The sequence below is a fragment of the Macrobrachium rosenbergii genome, chromosome 51 (assembly GCF_040412425.1).
Source record: "Macrobrachium rosenbergii isolate ZJJX-2024 chromosome 51, ASM4041242v1, whole genome shotgun sequence".
Classification (NCBI taxonomy): domain Eukaryota; kingdom Metazoa; phylum Arthropoda; class Malacostraca; order Decapoda; family Palaemonidae; genus Macrobrachium; species Macrobrachium rosenbergii.
Window position 1 is genome coordinate 30810756 of NC_089791.1, and position 22176 is coordinate 30832931.

Genomic DNA, 22176 nt, shown 5'->3' on the forward strand with positions numbered 1-22176 from the left:
CTAAAGTAGTAAAACACCTTTTCAAATTTTATCCATCTCTATAAAATTAAATGACGTCTGATTGCAGTGTTGTCAAACTTCTTCCTGTTATGTTATTTTCTCGTTGTAAGGGCACATGCCAGTAGTTTAAGCTTGCCTTCTGGAGAAACCCTTTTTTTTTGTATGTTGGGTTACGATTAAACAACTTAATGTTTGTGTTTTAGTTGATGGTTTGTTACGTAACCCTGTAGTTTTGTAGATGTGACAACTGTGCTATCCAATATACCTCCCGAGTTTTCTTCCAGGGTGAGAACATGAAGCTCTGCCTGTTTCGCAGCAAACTCCAGAAAGGCAAGTTAGAGAAGAAGTTCTCGTAAAATCCAGCCCCATCACCTCGTGAACTGTCGTCGTGATTGCAGTAATTTCTTCATAAGAATATTCTGAAATCCTTTTTGCCATTTATGTTTTCCTCTATCGAAGTAACGTAACGTTTTGTCAATTTTTTGCAGTAATATGTTAATGTTTTCTTGCTTCTTAATGTAACTTGGATGATTGTTGTGTCCTTTAAATATTAATTATATGTGTTAAACTTTTTAATTGCGTATTTGTGAACCCGTGTGGCATCACCCAAAAGAATTGGTGCAGGAAATATAGTTGATTGTTTCTCAACTGCACTTTGTTGGAAAGAATATAATGTTTCTTGACTTCATGGTACATTTAAGTAAGTTAGTAAACTCCTCAGCACTGTAACTTGGTCTTATTCAAAGCTAGGGCAGGAGGGCTTAAGGTTGAATGAAATCGTACCGAATGTGGGCCTAAAACTTTAGAGTGTCACCACAGTTGTAAATTAACGACTTAACAGCATATATTAATATGTCAAAGGAAAAATTTAAACAATCAGAAAATACAGTAAACATAGCAAACAGAATCATCAGTGCTAAGCTTTAATTGCTCTTGTGCATTTGAGGTTTACCTTTATAAGATGTCGTACGTCTGGCACTCATGAATGGCTGGAAGGAAAGAAAAATGATCGATGGTTTACTGAAGAGTTGAAAATTTTCCACCACCTCATTTTCGCGTGAGACTCTCCGCTGATCAGTAACTTAAATCTATAGTAATGTAGTGACCAAGTGATAGCAATTTGACTGAAAATGGCTCAGAAATCAGACGAAGAAAGTGACAGAACCTGTGTGGTTGACTTAGCGTTGTTCTAGGATGTCAATCTAAGAGTGTAGGCTATATATTCACCCGAGGCCTACACAAGGCTTGAGTTACTGGAATTCAAACTAGTCCTGTCTCGCAAAGGTAAGCTTTATTGTGCATTTGCCTATTTGATGGTTATTTAGATTACGATTTTTATTGAAATACCAAGCATACTCTTCGGATGCGCCTTACAAAATAAGATACAGAAAAAGTTATCCCAAATCTTTGTGCAAGATGAATCCTTCATTGTAGGAAGTGTTTTATTCAGTCGTGAAACTCTTAAGAAGCATTTTTTGTACCACCTTGATCATTTTTACCAATATCATGAATGCTAATTTACATGCAGTATGTGTTTTTTTTATATAATAATTGCAAAGTCAAGAAGCCTAGGCCTGTAGGGAAATCAGACGAGGTTCAGAGTGCGTTCAAGGTCGTCTAGTGGCTTGTAACACTAGTCTTCTCTTTATTTCGAGGACAAATCGGTTTCATTTCCCATTGATTCTAACACTCTGAACAACACAAGTCAAATGCAAATTTAATAATAGTCTTTCTTTGCAAAATTTTTCTCTGGAGATGTTGAAGTCCTGCTTTCTTGCGACTATCAATAGTTTCATCCAGGTTTTGTTAGAATTACCTCACCAATGCACTATTTTTATTTTTTATGAAGGTATTCATGTGTGTGCGCGTGCGTGCGTGCTTACGTGTGTGTGTGTGTGTTTGTGTGAGAGCTGAGAGAGAGAGAGAGAGAGAGAGAGAGAGAGAGAGAGAGAGAGAGAGAGAGAGAGAGAGAGAGAGACACTCTCTCTTTCTTTCTTTGTGCGTGCAGATTATTTTTTTTAGTACTGCTAATTCTACAACTAGTTTGACAACACCTGAATTACTGCTACTTTTATTTTCATTACAACCTGTTCCAACGCACTTACTCTTTGACTTTATCAAATATGGCATTTCCGATTTAGAGGAAAGTTTGCTCTCTAAGTTTTTTCTTTTCTGAAGCACATCTTCATCTTCGGTTCAGGCTAAAATAAGGAAGCTTAAGTTTGGTAAATGTATTCGACTTATATCTCTTGATAAATTACGATAACTTTTGTTAACACTCTCGCTCTCTTTGTCTTATTCCATATCTAAAATGAAATGACATAAATGCTAAATAACAAAAAAAAAAAAAAATAGTTAAATTAATTGGTAAGATATTATTGGAACTCTTCTTACCTGTCAAGTACGTCAATGAATTGGTGTTTTGGCCGCTGTTAAATTCTCAGTATCTATGAAATATTGCAAACGTAAGTTATTCCACGTAAATATTTACAGTTTATTTACATTTAAAATGTTCAGGCAGAAGTATTATAGTGTATTATTTTCCACAATTGTAAATGTAGAATAAGAAAAGTAAATTTAAAGAATTGCTTTTTTCTTATTTACTTTTCAAAACTTAATATTGTCTACTAATCAAGCAAAGTCAAAATGGTGTTTAGGAACCAAAATATGATTTCACGGTCCCTAGTAAGTCACTAGTAGGTTTATATTAGGCTCAAAAGCTGGTAGGCCCACCAAAGTTAATTGTTGTAGCGTAGGCCTACGTTGCAGAAGGCTCCTCCTGGAGAATTAAATTTATATATTTTTTCCTGCAATGTTACGTCCAGGTTGTGCATTGAAGGTTGCATTGAATAGCAACATTTTTTGGCATGTAGAATATTAGGCTATGGCCAAAAAAGAGGTCAATCTTAAACCTATCGGCCCACGCTGCCGTAAACTTAACATATGCCCTTCTTAAATGGGTAGGCCTTTTTAACCATTTATGAAGTATGCTTTGATGGCTTCGGCAGCAACCCTTATGTGTCGTATGCTAGCCTGTTAGGGTTAGTTAATCTGTGGCCTAGGCCTGTTTAGTTTATAATGGTGAGAGTGGTGTCCATAGTTGTGAAGAGTAACCCAGCATAAGCTACTTAAGCAGGACTTTGGTGGAAAGTCCAGAATTATATTTGTGTAGCCTAGGTCATGTTGTAATGATTTCTAGGCTTTCCTAGAAGGAGGTCGAGTCGTTTCGGCTGTAAGTCATTTGGGCCACAAGCACGTTTACATGCAAAGTGGTCTCTGTGTTTAATACCAGCCCCTAGGGAATGTACGTAAAACATAAAAATAAAATGACGGTAAATCACATAAATATAACGTCTTACGTTGTTTTGGATGTTATGGCCTGAATGACTTACGGCTGAAACGACCAGGACCGCCTAGAAGTAGGCACATTGTTGAAAATTGAACTTGAGACATGAAGTGGCTGTTTTTTTTTTTTTTTATACCAGATGTACCAGTTTTCCAGTATTCTGTTGTAAGTAAAATCTTTTGGGCATAGGACAACGATGGCCTAAGTGTCTCAACACTTTGTTGCTCATGAGGTGTGACATAGAAAGATGGAATATCCCATTCACCAAGGCTGTGCTGTCGGTAACAACTATTCATGTACAATGCTCCGTGCTCATTATTGCTGCTAGGAAAACCTTTTGAAAGTATGTAGCCTAGCTGAACATACGAGTCAGGTTGCATTAATTTTCACAGGGCTTCATTGAAACAATCAAAAATGCATTGTCAAAACCAAGAGGTCTGTTGACAGGCAAGATAATGGTGTTCCATGTGACTCAGACAGAACTCTGAAATGCCTACAATACATTCATATGTGATATAATTGCTGCTGTTTGATAGATGACCCTCCTTTATTTTTGCATGAGATATATTGACTGTATTGACTTTTTTTTTGGAGTTATTAAGAATTAGTCTTGACAAGTCATAAACAGCTGATGCTGTACACTATTTCCACCTGATGGAGAACACAAAAATTATGAAAGTTTAAATTTGCTTACTCAGAACACCTTACCAGCAGATACTGTGCATCTTGTCTTAGTTATAATTAAATCTTCAGTATTACCAGACTGTTTCTAGACATTAAGTAGTATAATATCTAATTTTGTGACACCTATTACTGACAGAATATAGCAGGATTAATCTTTCACCCAAAATGTGCTTAATATTGATAACTGTTCTTTTTGACTTTTCAAGACTAAGTTCTTGAAATGTCTAAAAGCATAGAGTGTCAGTACTGTATTTAAAATTGAGGGCTTGTATGGAGGATAAAGAGAAGCTGATATGATGACAAGTGTCAATTTTTTCATATATGTACATACTGTAACCCTGATTTGAAAATTATCCAATACCGGTACTGTAAATGTCGAACATCCAAAAATAAATTTGGTATATTTCAAAACTGATGTAGGCAGCACTGATGTTTATCGAATTAGTCCCACACTGAAATCATCTTGATTGTGAAATAGGTCCTGCATAGATCAGTGTGCAGTAGTTGTACAAGCACATTCAAGCATAATTAACTTTTTGAAATATTTGATATTAACCAAACAAACTGCCTGTTAATGCCAGTAGCCTAACCAAAATAATTAATTTTGGGTCATATGCAAGAAGATTTTTCATGAGTGGTGAATTGGATAAATTATTTGTTAGCCAAAGCTTTATGCATGCCAAAATCATATTTCTGTTATTGAACTTTTTTGTTGCACCAGGTCTCATGGTTGAAGTCTGTTAATAGCATATTCAGTTAAAGATCAGAATATTCAGTGACTGCATTCCTCACATCATTGGGGTCGTCTTTATGGCTGTTTGAGCGTGGACAGGCGTTATAAATATCCTCTTGCTGTAGTCCTAGTCATAGCAGAATGTGCTGTTACTTTGCTGGTAATCCTAGATATAGTTGACAAGATCAGTGCAAGTTTTATGTTAGAATTTCATTCTGAGTAAGTCGTTATTGTTAAGCGTACTGCAGTAGGGTTACATTGACTTGTGGTTGCAGGCAGAATCATTTTGAATTGGTACTCATAGCAGTGGTTCTGGTCAAACCTACCTGGCCTGTTTTCTCTGTAGCTTATATTGAACAAATATAGCTATAGCTGATATGGAACAAATATTTTATAGCTTATATTGGACAAAGCTGTGTGGTGCAAAACTTTATTGGTGTGCGAAGTTTGCTGTGAAACCTGTGGTATTATGCTCAAAGGTTACTCATCTCAGTGTACATTAGAAACACTGTATCCTTGCTGTTTGCCATGGTGTGTCTTTTTTGACTGCTGCTGTGGTAGAGTTTGGACAAAATTTATTAGATGGGCCAGACTTAAAGAATGGTTTGGCTAACTGTTATATGAACTGGTGGTTTTTAGTCATGTAAAGAATTGGTAATGAAGTTTATGCGTGGTACTGGTTCTCAAATGTCAGGCATTGAGATGATGACTTGGAAACACAGTAAGCTGGATAAAAGCTTTTATTTCCTTGTTACCTTTTTACCTAATGTTTCTTTTAAACATGTGACAGTTAATCATTCTTGCTATGTCCGATATTAATAGCTTATGAGAGGTTGGAAAATAGAATCAAAGACAGAGGTGGTTTAGGCATGTGAGGAGACTGGGTAAGGAGCAAGCTGGTGATGAACAATGAGTTGGGAATTAGTTGATGTGGAAGGCTTAGAAAATCTGGGAGAAACATCTTATCACATTTGGGAAACCTGGCAGAAAAGTGTTAATGATGGGGATGATTGAATACTATTGACATATAGGGGCAGTAAGTGTACAGTGTTGATTATGATGTAGATTATTGATAGAAGATATCTAGTATGTCCATCTATTCTGTTTTGGTAGAGAACTTCTTTGCCTCTAGAAGTACTTTGTCACAGCGGTAGCATCCACATTTCTTGTGGTATAACTGTGTCACACAAGTAGTATCAGGCAGTGTTAAGGTTGTTGATGCATCCAAGTTTGAGCTGTGACCTCACTTGGAAAGTGTCAGTTGCTATCATCTTCATATCCTTACTTGTTTCTCGAATGTTGTTATAAATGATGGAATGTTTCTTGATATATTTTTTAAATTTCATGTGTTTTTATTTACAGTGTTTCGTGATTTATTTTGTAAATTTCATGTGTCTTTATGTATAGTGTTTCATTATTTATTTTTTAACTTTCACATCTCTTTCCAGTTATAGACATTTGAAAAATAGTAGTTTTACCTGGGATTGGGGAATATTTTAATACAAAAAAATCTTAAAATTAATGCACCATCCTTCACCTTGCAAGGGCTGTAAACCAAAGTGACACCTTAACTAATGATATTTCTTATTTGTTACAGGTAACATATCATGTGACCCATCGCTGCCCAAGTCAGACCTCTCTTCATCACTCAGTTTTGTTGACCTTTGGTATGCAGTACTTGGAGAGAATTCAAGAGAATGCTTTGTATCATCATGTAGATCTTCACACCAGTCCTCTTCCGTCCACTGTGCCCTCCATTACCAGATGTGGTGTTTTTAACCCTTGTGTGCCTCAGCCTTGCTTCACAATTTATGGAAATTGGAGATACGTTCTGTACTTCCATACAGTAATGAGTTTTTGACACAGCACAGGTGCTAATGTTAGTATAAAGAGCAGAGGGTTGAGTTTAGACCTCTGTGAAGATTTATACAAAAAAATTTTTAAAATTCATTATTGTTTTGTCAGCTTTTGTTTCTGTGGATGTGTGGTTTATCGCAATTAAAAGTCCATCAGTTTTATCAAGACCCCTAACTTGTAAACTCATATGGCTGTCTGGAAGGTTACGTTGATAAAGGAGACATAATTAAATTAACATAAGTTTTAAGAAATTGTAAAGCCAAGTAAGAAGAGGGAAGGGGGACACATGTTAAGTAGAAGGCTGAAAGTAATGCATAAAAACATGTTTGGGGCCACTTGCAGACTACTTTTTGATTTACCTTTTGGGACAGATTCAGAACGTAAATGTAAAACACATTTGCTCGTAAAATTCTAAATTTTTTGTCAGATAAGATCATTTGAAAATCAAGTTCCTAAGAAACACTTGTTGTAATTAGAATAAGGGATTTTATTCATGAACAAAGCCACTTATTCAGCCCTGTGAGTGTCGAAGATGAACTTTTGGATAAGAAAGACAGGTAAAAAGAATATTAATGGTATACTGTAATATGGTGGATGCACTAGCCACAATATCATTCAAACAGATAAACTTTAGTGTCACTAGTTTTGTCTGAATTTCTGCTTTGGAAATGACAGTCAACAACAATAATATTAATTTGCTTCTTAACTGGGTCTTTTCAACCCATAAGGAGATCAGAAAATGTCATATGGAGGGCCTGAAACTTATTTTATATATATATATATATATTCATGGCAGTTGTCTATACAGATAATATAGTGGTTGCTTAAAATTTTAGTACAATTCTAGTTTTATGCTTGGGAATTTACAGTACAGTATCAAATATGCAGTATTATAGATTCATAATTGGTATAATTTTTTTTACTTGATTGCATAGTGTAGTTCGAAATTTCTGTATAAAATGGAGTAATTTAGTCTAAGTAGACTACAGATTGTGTCAGAATAATGCCAGCTTTGTACAAAGTACATTTATTAGACATCTGGGTTATATTCATATCTAAAAGAAGTTGTAAATTTAAGGAACTCTCAACTCCACTTTACTCTTTTCACTGTCTTGAGTGCTGAATGGCTAAAAGTGCCCCTGTGTTTGGCTTTATTCCGTAATTTTCATGATTTCGAATAATCTACCCTCAAAGTAGAACCTGTAGTCACTCTCTTTATGGAGAGGCTTGGGCTTTACACTGCTTCAGAGACACTGAATAGCCTACTGTCAGGTTAGGATGCACGTCTAAAGATATACTGAATACTTTGTGTAAGTAGAGTGGATGCAAGAAATTAATCTTTACAGCGTTCCTTCGGCCCCCAGCTGCAACCACTTTTGTTCCTTTTACTGTACCCCCGTTCATTTCTCTTTCTTATCATTTTCTTCCCCCTTCTTGTATCAGTTGTTTCAGTGCAATTGCGAATTTTTCCTCCTGTTGCACCTTTCAAACCTTTCTACTCCCAATTTCCCCTTTTAGCTCTGAATTACCTCATAGGTCCCAGTGCTTGGCCTTTGGTCAAAATTTGTATTCCATTCCAAGAAATTAAAATTCCACACCTGTCATCATTGCCATAGTAAAGTGACAAAACTACTTGCAACATCACTAACATTGCAGCCAACACGAATTACGTCGCTGTTTCCAACATCATCAAACAAACTACCTTAGGCATCACCAACATTGCAGCTGGCACCCGTGCCACCACATTCAGCATCTCAGCACTACTTCAGATGAGATACAGTCTGACATCATTTATACTGATAGCTCTAAATGCCATCAGTGTAGGATTAGATGCAATAATTGAAGGAAACCATTCTCTTTACGTAATACTTTTGTTTTTCTCAGCAGGACTGTCTGAAATGTAGTCCGCAGTTAAAGTTGTTAGAATGTGCCACCACATAAATTTATTATCGGTAAATTTAAAAAGACTTGAAAGACCTTCCTAATAGTTCTGAGAATGCCATTGTTCAACAGATTAAATTCTACAAATAATATTAAGTCACGAATATGCTGAAATACTGTATGTTGGATGCTTGTTCGTGTAGGCATTGATGGAAATGAAGGTGCTGATAAAGCTGTGAAAGCTGTAGCTGCTATGGCTAAATCAGATGTATCAATTTATGTCATGGATTTTTTTTTTAATTTTTTTTACGGTGACTAAAACCCATCCTTGTAAATCAGTGGTAAGCTGAAAAAAAAAAGTCTTGAAATTAGTCATACTCATTTTAGGTATTTTATGAATGCTGTTTAATGAATACAGTACTGTATTATTATTAAGCAAGCTACTGAGTCAGAATACTTGACTCTCATTTGGTTGGTTCAGTGGGTTTGTCATTACAGTATTGTAGTATTTTGCAGTTCTTTAAAAATTTGGTAAACGGATGAATTGAAAATGATAAAGGTTCTTACCATTTGACTTACCGATTGATTTCCAAAAATTGTTTGCTACAGAGGGAAGTTTAGACATTACATGTTAGTGAAGTTTACTATAGAGTGAAATTTATACATTACATGTTAGTGTTGACCTGCAGGTAATTCTACAGAAAAGCTCAGCAGGTTGCTGTGGTTAGTACCAGCCCCTTGGGGATGAACACAAAAACATAAACATTAGATGGTAAATTTCTCAAATGGCCTCAACTTTACTGCATTACGTACTCCCTTTTCTTTACTCCCTTTTCTTTATTGCTCAAGCAAAATATTTCATTAAAAAACCATATTCATGAAAAATAAGAAGTCAGTCAACAGAAACATCTTTTACCAATGCTGAATTACAAGCATCACAGTCAGCACTTGTTCTTTTAACAACACCACTATATTCACCATTATCACAAGCAACAACACATCCACCGTCATTCATACAATACCACTATCATCTTAACCCTTTTGAGTGAGAACTGCATTTATTCTAAAGATTTAGTTTACTATTTTCTTTTTTGAAATGAAAGAATGCCCTTGATATCAATTTATTAAATCCATGTGCTTTACAGTGATGATACTGTGCTTAAATTCAATTATTTTTTTTCAGATTTTCATGTTATTACTCAACAGTGTTGTTGGATGTTGAAAAAGATCTCAAATCCCTTGCCAGTCAGCTTCAGAATATTTAAATGCATATAATTTATGTAATAAGTTGTGTGTACTGTATCTCTGTACCATCCCTTGCTAATAAAAAGGGTACAGTGTGTTTTTGGCTAATATTCTGTTGGAAAATTATCTTTTGTAGTAAGTGCAATAGTGTCAAGTACTTCAATTTGTTTTTGTGAATGTATAAGGTTTTACTGTTTTTTGGAGAGCATAGACAAAATATCAAATTTGTGTGTAAAATTTGTTTTGTGACATCCCCTGGCATTGTAGAATTTGACTGGGGACTATGGCTACTTAAAATTGACAGCAGCTTTCAGTAGACATAGTATCAAGTTCACTGCTGCACCACCACCACCCCAGAGCATTAGCACAATTACTCTCTTGACCAGGGAATATCCATATAGTATCAATGGGCCTCCCTTTTCACGTTGCTGTGTAGTCCTCGGTTTCTCTTGGTCTTTGTTCCTTCACATTCTTTAGTATTTTCACGTCATGCCAATGATTTCTCTGCATCCCAATTTCTTTTTTGTTGTTTTCTTAATCCTTTGACTTCTGGGTCCATCTTTTCCTTGTGCTATCATGTATTCTATTGTTCTGTTTGTTGTTAGTATACTAATGTCGTTCTTTTGAGTAGTGGTCCCTCTGTCATATGAACATGGTTTGTTCCCTATTAATTTTTCCCCCTCAGGGGATAGTGCCATCAGTGCACCTCATGCGGAGCACTGTAGGCATTACTTGAGGTTCTTTACAGCGTCCCTTCATCCCCTAGCTGCAATCCCTTTCATTCCTTGTACATTATCTCCCTTCATATTCTCTTCCAGCTTTCCATCCTCTCCTAACAATTGTTTCATAGTCCAACTGTGAAATTTTCCTCCTGTTTCACCTTTTCAAACCTTTCTACTGTTTCCCATTCAACTCTGAATGACCTCATAGGTTCCAGCGCTTGGCCTTTGGCCAAATTTCTGTATATTCCATTCCGTATTAATTTTCAGACTTATTGCCACAGCTGTTACATTATTTCTCAATTTAGCTTTCTCTCCTTGTTCATATTTTATATATGATCTTAGTTTTTGCCACCTACCTCCTCTTTGCTTTTCTTCAGTCAGAGCTTGAAGAGACTGCTCATGTACTTCCCTTAACACAGCTGGGTTCTGTGAAACATCTGTAAAAGTAATACCTTGAGATTTTAATGCTTGAACTGTTAAGACAGTGTAATTACTATGAATGAACTTCCTTTCAGTTATTAAAGATGTTATGAATTGCCAAAAACACACTTTAGTACTGTAAAAAGGTGGTCCTGAATGTTGGTGTGAAATTGCTCATAAGGAAAGATTAATAGATTTTTATTGATAATATATTTAAATGTCATATTTTTTCATACCTAATATAAGGAAGTGTCAGAATAATCTCTCTCTCTGACTTGCCCACCATTTTTCAAGTATGAGACGTAAAGACTTGCGTATGTTGATCTTAAATTGCCAGGTGTTGTCTGCACCACCCACTATAAAAACGATTGTAACTACAGTTTAATTATGTACAAAGTTGTCTTCAGTTTATTTTCTAAATTTCCAAGCTGCTTTTTGAAAAAGGTGTTGTATAAGGTTTCCCATTTCCACAGCTGATATTGTTTCGTAAAATGCATTTATAACTGTGTAACCTCTTTCTTCACTGTCCTTATCCTTAATTGTATTACAGTACCTAATTGCTACAGTCTCCGGTGTAGGTTTCTTCCTAAATTTTACCCAGCTAACTCTCCAGGTCTAGCCAAAAGACATTTAGATTCCTGCACTTAGTATGTCATATACTGAGATGTTAAATTTCAATGTACAGTATCAACACATGCAAATTGCTAACTCATTGCTGCTGTTTGTATAGTACATGAATTGGCATGGTACTTTTAAACATTTAAAATACTGAACCACTTCTGCCCATCATAGTAGAAAAATCGATTGCTGTCTCACTAAAAATTTAGTCCTAAAAGACATTGTTCTATACAGAGTGGTGTCAGCTGGAATTTATCTTTTTGTAATATAGCTTCCCTCTCTTTCTCATTGTGAATCAAATTGTGAGCAGCATGGGTTTTAATGTTCCCAGCTTCATATGTATGTTAAGACAGCTCGTTTAATTGTTATTGTTTTGTTACTAAAGTTCTCGTTCAGTTGTTATCGTTTTTGGTACTGTGAAAGCTTGATGTTAAAGATAGTCTTGTGAAATAAGCAGTTTGTGAAATATTTTTGTCCTGCTTCAATAAGTTCCTGTGCTTCAATGAGTTAAAAACGACTTATGTATTTTCCAGTGACCTAAAAGTGTTCATTTTAATATTGTTAAGTTCTAAGCTTAAAAAGGTTTGGTAGTCTAAAAGACAATTTTAAATCTTAACATATGAGCATTTTCATACTCAAGAATTTTTGGTCCTTGTACATTAGCAAGTGGTGAGCGAGTTCCATTAGGCCCCTGTGTTGTTAACCAAAGCACTTGTCTCTTATGTATTAGGGAGTTAGGACATTGTCCTGGATTTCTGTGATAATTACTGTAATGTCCTGAATTTCTGTGATAATTACTGTAATGTTCTGGTATTTAACTAGGGTAGAGATAAAATGCAACCATGTTGCTAAGTGTTGAAGGTTTCATGTGCACAGGTTGAGAGAGGTTTCTGTAAGTGAAACTTACGGTCACTGTACGAAAGTGGTATCCCTTATGTAGATGCCACTCACTTTCTCAAAAACATTGTTGTACTCTGTTTTGCTGGGTTATGTCTAGTTTGGCTTGTAACTATGGGGTTTACAGTTTTCTGGTGGTATTTTACTTGCTTAGAGATGAAATGTAAAGCTGTTGCTCTCTGAATGCCTGCACAACAGAACTGAATTGCTTTGTCAGATATTTGAGCCCAGATCAAACTTAAAACTAGGTACATGTGCACATTTCAAAGATAAGCATGCATATTCTAGAACAAATACAGGGAAATTGTATCTATTTAGCAAGGTCTTCACATCTTTTCTGTGTTATGTACTACTGTACTAGGTTTTACAACATTGTAGTGAGAATTGTTAATTGCATGGAAGTGACAGGAATTCTCTAATTACTGTTTAGTTTTAGTATTTTGTCTTGGGAAGGGGTAAAATGGAAGGCTGTAGATAGATGAAAGCAAGTACCTTTAAATGATGTTTGAAAGAAAAATGGTATTTACCAGATAATTGTGAATGCATTTTTTTGGAAATGAAAAAAACATCATTTAGATTACTTGTATTCACCTAGCTACAGCCTTCTATTTTCCAATTCACGAGATTGATACAAGAAGTATACAGTGATTAAAGAAATTCACTTTTGAGCAGTTGGTAACAGATCTAAGGTGTCATTAATCCCTGTATAGCAGTACAAAATAATAGCAAAGATGTGAAGACCTTACTGTATATAATTTCCCTGTATTTTCTGTTCAAGAGGACCCTTATGTTTTTCTTTGAAGTGTGTAGATGTACCCAAGTTTAAGTTTGGCTTGGGCTCAAGTTCTTGACAATGGAAGTCAGTTGTGTTGTGCACATATTCATATGGCAACAGTTTTTCTTTTTATCCCTTTACCAAGTAAAATACCACTTTTAATTTGTATCTCTGGGTATTTAAAAGACAAATTCGACTTAATCCAGCACTGGAAATACAAGAAGCCTCGTTTACCCACTAAACAATGTTTTTGAGAAGTGGCATACTACTTTTGTACAGTGATCACACCTTGGCTGCCCTGTGTTGCAAATTTTGTAAAGTATAAATAAAATGCAGTGTGCTATCTGATACTTTCTTTTATTAATAAAAGGATTGAGTGCTCTTAAAGACCTCTAGTAAACGTTGGCATATCAAGTTCTCTTTAAAACCTGTAATAAATGTTGGCATGAAGTTCTCTTGACATCTAGTAAGGTTTGACATGTTCTCTGGAAGACCTCTAGTAGGGGTTGACTAAGTTTTCTGTACAGTAAGGTTTGACAAATTTTCTTGACCTCTAGTCATGAAGTTCTCTTGAAGACCCCTAGTAAGGGTCGACATTAATGTTCTCTTGAAAACCTCTAGTAAGGGTTGATGAAGTTCTCTTAACTCCAGTAAGGGTTGACATGAAGTTCTCGAAGACGCTAGTAAGGGTTGACAGAAGAGTTCTTGAAGACCTCTAGTAAAGGTTGACATGAAGTTCTCTTGAAAACCGCAAGTAAGGGTTGACATGAATTTCTCGCGCAGACCTCTAGTAAGGGTTGACATGAAGTTCTCTGGAAGACCTCTAGTAAGGTTTGACATGAAATTCTCTGGAAGACTTTTAGTAAGGGTTGACACGAAGTTCGTTCTCTTGAAGACCTCTAGTTAAGGCTTGACACGAAGTTCGTTCTCTTGAAGATCTCTAGTAAGGGTTGACATGTTGTTGTCTTGAAGACCACTGGTAAGGGTTGACATGAAGACAAGTTTCTTACGCCAGCTATGCAGCCTTTTTTTTTTTACGCCTTCAGACACGCTGGAAAGCTGCCATACACTCAGAGGATTCTAGGGGTTGAGCTTCGGACCAATTTTGAGCATTTTCTCAATGAAAATAACTAGCATGATTGTAGGCAACAGTTTGGTAACTAGAAGCACTTAGCCAGTGGCAAATAACAAATGACTGCAGTTCACTGGAAACATGTAGCTAAAACCTCATTTTCGGAGATAATGAACAGTCTTATTGGAATGTTCTTGCTAAATAATAGTCATTGCACTAAGCCGAAATCACTCAACGATGTTCATAATAACAGTATCAAAGATACTCTTAAACACAATTAAGGACAGTTCTTAGTTAAACTCATAACCTAATCTAAACCCACAACTAAGTCCACTAAGCTGAGAGAGAGCATTGTATGCCTTGTAAACCTACTACTGCTGGCAAAACAACAGTTTAAGAGTATGTAGTATAGGTGACCTATATAGGATCATCTCTGGCATGCAGTTTTGTAATCATTTGAAGAACGCTCCAGCTAGCAATGAAAAATCCAACATGCAAACTTGTACTTGTCAAGCCTCAACAATCTTGACTTCAAATGCGAAATTCAAGCCAGGTCAGCAAAAATAAAACCATGGGGAAACTACAATAAATACCCTAGAGTAGATACAGGTCGTAAAACAAGTTAACGGTAAACAGCATTTTCAACCATCACAAATACAGTGGCGAACATTCAATTCCAACATTCATATTTCAGTTAAGAGAGCTCAGCCTCACATCTTACAACAAGGAGCAAGCACAGTCTAACACTGGCAGATACAAAATTCGAGGTCAGCGAAGCGACATTTGGGGCCAAAAACATTCGACTACTTCCCATCTTCCAGGGAAACCAAAGTAAGCCAGCAACAAGAACTTACAGCTCGCAGGCTGTAGACCTATATCAAAGCTACTACGAATAAATGAACGCTCCACACACACACGAAGTGACGATGGTGTCTTCTCGGTACCCCACTCAGTAAGCTGCCGTTAGGAACAAACCAAACTGCTTCAAAGATAAAACCCCACATTATCCTCAACAGAGACACCAAAGTTTCCCCAACCTTTCACCCACCACAGTGACAGCTCGTGTGTGTCATGACCCAGTGAAAATCGGAAAAAAATTAACTCCTAAGTTATGAGCTAAACTGAGAATTTCTCAGTCCCCCCCAGTTCAAGAGCTCCCTGACTGATATTTTTCACAGACCTTTGCGAAAGCAGGTTCAGCCAAGTAAAATAAATATCAGTAAGCATAGAAAATTCAACAACAGTCATCAACCAGCTGATTAAGTTATGGTTTTAGCTACCTGTTACCAGTGAATTCCAGCCACCTGGTAATAGCCAGTGGTAAAGTGCTTCCAGGGACCAAACATTTGTCTACTACCATGCTAGTTACCTTCAGTGAGAAAAGGAACATTGCTCTTGTCCAGGAAGTTACTTTTGAAATATCCATGACCCTTCATGGATTGCGGTACTAGGAAGACGCAGTGGCATCAAGCGTAAGCCTATGAAATCAGCAGTCCCCTGGGATGGTGGCACTTATTTCTTCTTTCCAGTTTTCACACACAATCTGGAAGAGAACTTCAACTGTAGATTCAAAGTAATTTAGCAATATAACTGGCAAACATGACATGGATTCATTTTGACATAGGCCTAAGACGATGCTGAATTGCGTAGCAATTGTTTTTGTGGTTCAATTAAAGGTTCTTTTATGCTCTTATCAAATAATTTTCCAACGACAGTAATTAGATTTACAGCGTTTCTCGAACTAAATTTTCACCACTGTCTAACCCTTCACTCTGCTAACTTCATTAATGAATAAAATAAGTCGAATTCTGTCTTCACTTGTTCTTTAGACCTAATATAAGTCGTTAGTATTATTTTAAATCTGTGCATTGAAAATTGAAAATTTGCTCCTAGTTGCCCGTAGAACCCATTAAATAGTCTAAAAAGGGCCAGTTTTTTTCCTAAATATTTTCATTGTAATAAATGCAACAAAGCTACCACAGTGAGTAGTCAAAATCTGTACCTAATACACCATAATACTGTGTTATGTTTCATGAGCTCTAAACGTTTGTTTATAGAAGGTAAGAAAGATAATTGGGGGTTTCTTGGGCTTCTTTCCTAGCATTTAATGACAAGACTCGATGCCTTCTTTGCGCCTACAAAATACGTGGCCACAAATATTTTCTGTACATGTCTAAAGAAAATTTAGGTGGATATAACTATTAAATTGCGGTCAGTGTGAAACTTTAGACTGCCATGTATAATACACACACGAATAGACAAAGTTTACAATATTGCGAAAGTGGCCAAGTTATTACATTTAACAAGATTTTAAATCACACTTTCATACGCATGTCTCGACATAAAAAGCCCTCATAACAACACCCTAATGTCTGGTAACCAACATAATAATCGCAAGTTCTACACTACCAAACAGAATGATGTGCGTCTGTGAATGAAATTCATACAATAAAAGCTATTAAATCAATGACTGCAGACTTAATTTGAGCTGAAAGCTATGAGGAGATGAAGAGATGCCTGTTAAATAAGTGAGGATCAAAACTGAGGGCCCTTCAGCATCAAGCTACATGGGGTCCCAAAGAAAGCAAAATGCAATGCACGTAGTTGCCTGCCCTACAACTGTGACAGTACCCAAATATGAAATTGTGAGAGGAAATCCGATGAAAAACTTTAATACAACTCTACCGTTTTATAGTGATTTTTATCCCTCGTTTAGTCGGGAAAAAAGCTGAATTGCTAAATGTAGCAGGAACAGCTTTATATCTCAAAATTATCTGTCTTAACTTGACAAGTAAGGCAGTTTGTTATAAAGACTGGAATCAAACCATCACTCAAAATTCTAGGCTTGACAAGTCATGCGGAAATGAATTTTGAAAACAGATGAAGGGCAAGAAATACTTGACAATTTTAATGTACAATCGAGTTGTAACTTTAGCCAAACCAACTGTCTCCATGAACTAATTCTATAAATGATGCTATTTCCCAAGTGAATTTTTTTTTTATAAAGATCTCTATACATTCCTTTGATAAAAACCACGTGACCATATACAGATTAAGGTTAAAAATTATTAATGTATTACTCAGCCACTGCCCTAGTGCTGATCTTATATCAATTGGAACATAGGCCTACAGATCCCCCTCCAAATATTCTTCTAGACAGAATCTAAAGTCAGTCTCCTTTATGCCTTCCTTAGTAATCTCGATCACTGAAGCAAAAAGGAAGGAGAAACCGCAGTCATTTTTTGCACTAACAAGACTCGTTCGTTGGGACAAGATTAAAAATATTCAACATTCCACCAATTTTGTGACGAATTCCTTACGGGAGAAACTGTGGCAGACCGGGTGTCCGGCCCAGCAAAGCTTTTCAATACCAAGACGACATATTTCAACGAAATCAAATTATCTGATCAAAAGCTGCCCCTTTTTGCAGCAAAGGCTCTTGCTTAACCAAAACCCTAGATACAACGCAATTTTTGTACAAGCTTTAAAAACCACGAGCGTATGAAGAGTTCGTAGGTTTTCCAAATAGTACGCTTGTAACTGTCCACAAACTACAAAGCATTGACTAAATGTTTCTCCAGTGACTTTACCAGTAAGGGTTGGGTAGTTAAAATTTGTCTGAGTTCTGCTGTCACTTCAAATACTGCAAGCTGTCGCTGTATGTGGCAAACTACATCCTGACCTCAAACGCAACCACCATGACCTCGTTTACTAATGTTAACTAGGTTTCTGTTGACCTCAAGTGCCACCAACGGTCGCTGTATGTTACAACTTACATCCTGACCTCAAAAGCTACCAACATGACCTCATTTACTAATGTTAACTTGGGTTCTGTGGCCTTACAAGTGCCTCCAGAAGAATCAATATTTTTCTCAAACTGGTGCCCTAAAGATAAAACAAACTCACTTTTGGAATATCCTTTATGCCAGAATATTTACGGAATCTGACAGTGATCTTTCGGCAAAACTGTTCCAGAAACGTTTCAGACCTGAAAAGAATGACAATTGATTAGCCAAAAGTACCAAAGCAGAGAAAACAATATTTGAGTTTTAGCTGCCTACTTTTCCTTATTTTGAAAGGCTTAAAAGCTTAAAGAGTCAAGGGACCTAAATTAAGGACGAAAGCCTTCTATACATTATTCCTAGGCACTTAAGGTTGTGAGGGGGGGGGGATTTCAAACTACCCAAGAAAGGCTAACCGATAGCCCTGAACTACACTGACATTTACACTTAGTACTCAGTAATTACAGAAATTTTTACTAGATCAAGAACAAAGCAAACTTAAAAGTTGAATAGACATAATGCTATAAAGTAACGAACCCTGAATTTCACTTTATAGTTGGACACTGATTTTTAACAACGAGCTTTTTGAAGCACTACAAAAGTAAAAAGTACACCAAGATCTTATTTGGCTAAGTCTAGTTTAGCTCAGAGCTCATATCTCTTTTAAATGTGACGTTTGATCATACTAGGACAATTCTGCGTTCACCAGGCATTGTAAACGTTATGATTTAAAACACTAAGTCCAGTTAACTTTTGCGTTTCCTATGCAAGCGTTATTCACCATTTCGTCAAGTGTACACCAAGATTTATTTTTAAAGATAAAGATAAATCATGTGTTATTTTATCGTAAAATGCTTTAGGAATTTACGTAATCACAAACATTGTAAGGGGGTCATAAACATAGCAAACTAATGATTTAAGATCCCTAGACAATTACACATCCAACGCAGGTATACAGTCGCAATAATAGTGGGATTCCCAACCAATTCCTTCATACAGGTACGAATTAAGATTAATATCCGTCGATTACGATATAATTTACGGGCTATGTCTCAGCTTCCAGGCAAATTAAATTTCAAGGAAAGGCTGGGCGCTGAAGTCAGGTAGGAGAATGCTGGGAGGTCGCGGTAGAGGGATGGGAGAAGGCTAGAGAATTAGAAGAGCGTATATATACCTAAGACCACCGTTTACGCGTATGTCTGACGGTTGAGTTATCTCTTAATATTCTATTTATTACTTTCTAGTCTTTATATTTTGGTGGATCAGTGTATTCATTCATTCAGCTACCCGAATTAATCCCACTTTAGTGAGGGGATAGTCAATCATTCTTCTTCGATGCAATGATTTATTTAATTTTGGTCCGTTTCTGCATCGGTAATGCGACTATCCGCCTTCTTTGTGTACTTTCATCTAAACCCCGAGTTATATTTATATAAAACTTAACTCAGACCATTAACAAAATAGTTAATGAAAAGTCAGGTCGTAACACCACTTAATTATATAGAGAGTTGAAGAGATTTTCCAATTTGCTAGTTTATTATGGTCTCTGGCACTCGAGATTACGTCAAGATGGACAACTCCTTGGTTCCCCTTTCATTAACTTTGCTAGTATAAACCTTGAAACTTCAGGAGTTGAGTTAGCTTGTAGTTATGAGCAAGTTTAACGCAATCTTCGCCATTCTTTGAATGGTTAAAACTTTTAAAGTGTCAGTTCAGTGCTTAATCTCACTGAGGTTTAACCATTATACGTAGGTAAGGGTTTCTGTTGAAGCTATTAACGTGTAATGTTTACCTACCATTAATATATTTCATTCTGCTTATCCAACCACAAGGTTTTTCCTAATTACAATCCCTTGTGTTGCCCCCTTATCTTGCATAACAATTATACATAACTCATGATTTTATAGTGAAGTACGTAATAGTTCGGTAGGTTATTAGTGAGAAAAAAACCACCTTGTGGTACTCTCGAATAAGGCTTCAATTTTCGGTTTCCACCTTTTTTAACTTTTCTATAATCATTATTTAAAACAACCATAACAACGTACTATACAAAATTTTGTATTTGTGGTAATAGTTAATTCTAAGAAAGAGCTCCGCACGGAGATATTGTTTAATAATGTTTTTTATGCCGTACAGATACCTTAAAAAAATCACCGAAAACATCTAATAAATTTACCGTCTTTTGTTAAATTCACCGAAAAAATAATGAATCCTCTCTTTCGTTAAACTGACCGAAAAATGTGATAAATTTACCGTCCATTGTTTACGTTGCTGCGATATTTCCCATAAGGGCTGGTACTAAATGTCCCACAGAACTTGTCTACTTAAATATACACTAAAGACGGTAAATTTCCCACACTATTTCAGCAAATTTCCCAAGTTACCTCACTCTGCTGCATCGTAAACACACCCCTTTTCTATATTGTTCAGTCCAAAATAATTATTAAACAATTTCTCCAAGCGGCTCTTTCCCTGAATTGCTAAAGTTAGTTACCCGAATGAGAGAAAACTCCGATTATCTTAAGAAGTTGGTATAATTGCTCTAGAAAGTTCAACACTTTTCAAGGATGAGTTAGCTATTCATTAAATTTTTGACGTGGATAATTCCAGTACTAAATGCTAATTGCCTACCCTGCTTGCTCTGATGGCTACCCATTTAAACACGGTGATCGTTCTTAACTTAATGTGACACTTTGTATTGAAGACCTGACACTTTACACTGAAGACCTGACACTTCACACTGAAGACCTGACACCCTGTATTAAAGCTCTGGCACCCTGTATTAAAGCTCTGGCACCCTGTATTAAAGCTCTGGCACCTTGTATTTAGGCACTGACACCTTGTATTTAGGCACTGACACCTTGTATTTAGGCACTGACACCTTGTATTTAGGCACTGACACCTTGTATTTAGGCACTTAAGCACTGACACCTTGTATTTAAGCTCTGACATCTTATATTGAAGACCTGACACGCTATACAGATGATCTGACACTATGCTAAAGATCTGACTGTTTATATTGTGGATCTGACACTTTAAAGTAAAGATCTGGCACTTCATATTAAAGAAAAAACACTTCGGCATAACTTAGACCACTGTACCAAAATAAATTTTAATTCACTTCGTATTGCAGGTAGAGCAACATACTAAGTATAGAGGAATTACCCATACAGCCCACTAAATCCAAATAGGTCAAGTTCTTATAATATTCATTAACCAATTCAATTAAAAGTCATTATACTTAAAAGTCACTTCTTTAAGAATTAAAATTCTTAAATTTGGTTCTTAGTTTAAATGTTCCACGAGCACTAACACGAGTACATTAAAAGATTAAACTTAGCCACCAAATATTTTTTATTTGTATTTGTCGGTGTACAACACTGGTCAAGAATGTCTTGACTGATACATTTGCCTTACATAGTCCGCCAAGGCTCCCATTACCTTCAGGAGGCCATTGTCAATTACAACCGTATCTCTGTGGCCCCTATTTCCATTAATCTTAAACTGTACTTTATTCTTTCAATCACAAAACATTACAGAGAACAAGCTCTCACTTCTACTTCCATCCAGTTTAATTTCAAACATCACACAGCGTTTCAACTCACCTCGCATAAAATTTAAGAAACACCAAAACTTGTAAACAAAAACTAGTCTTCCATTGACTTCAATAACAGGCGCCATTTTGAGACCTGAAAACCACAGTGGAAAAGCCCAGGACCAGTCTTGCCATGGAGTCTTAAACTCATAATCACAGGCAAGGATAAGAGAGCAGGTAACAGGACTCACAACAACTCTCGCAGCGCCATCTATTGACTAGTAAAAAGTTCTCACATGACTGCCATCTATCGACTGGTAAAACCACCAAACAGGTAAATGGATGTTAGCCAATAGAAGTAATCAACCTCAATACGTAAATTATGTTTTTCTTGACTTCGGTTCACTTGGTATTACTTTGGGTGGATAAGGAAACACAGCATTTTCCAAATAGCTTTTAATTGTCTATCTAATTCTGTAATACATTCCAATTCCTAATAAATAATATGCTGCTAATGATAAGGTTTAATGCCTTCGGTGCCCGATGATGATGATGTCAATTTTACAGGAATCAGTAATTTGCCAGATAATAATAATAATAATAATAATA

At 36.2% G+C, this 22176-nt stretch overlaps 2 long non-coding RNA genes across 2 annotated transcripts; one reads left to right on the forward strand and one right to left on the reverse strand.

Annotated features, from left to right (window-relative positions):
- Positions 1-2060: 2060 nt before the first annotated feature.
- LOC136833265 (uncharacterized) lies at positions 2061-7981 on the forward strand. The gene is made up of 2 exons (XR_010851397.1): positions 2061-2465; positions 6361-7981. It is a non-coding gene; the product is annotated as an uncharacterized lncRNA (long non-coding RNA).
- Positions 7982-13519: 5538 nt separating this feature from the next.
- LOC136833264 (uncharacterized) lies at positions 13520-21771 on the reverse strand. The gene is made up of 3 exons (XR_010851396.1): positions 21638-21771; positions 18157-18238; positions 13520-15793 (listed from the first exon to the last, which is right to left on the reverse strand). It is a non-coding gene; the product is annotated as an uncharacterized lncRNA (long non-coding RNA).
- Positions 21772-22176: the final 405 nt, after the last annotated feature.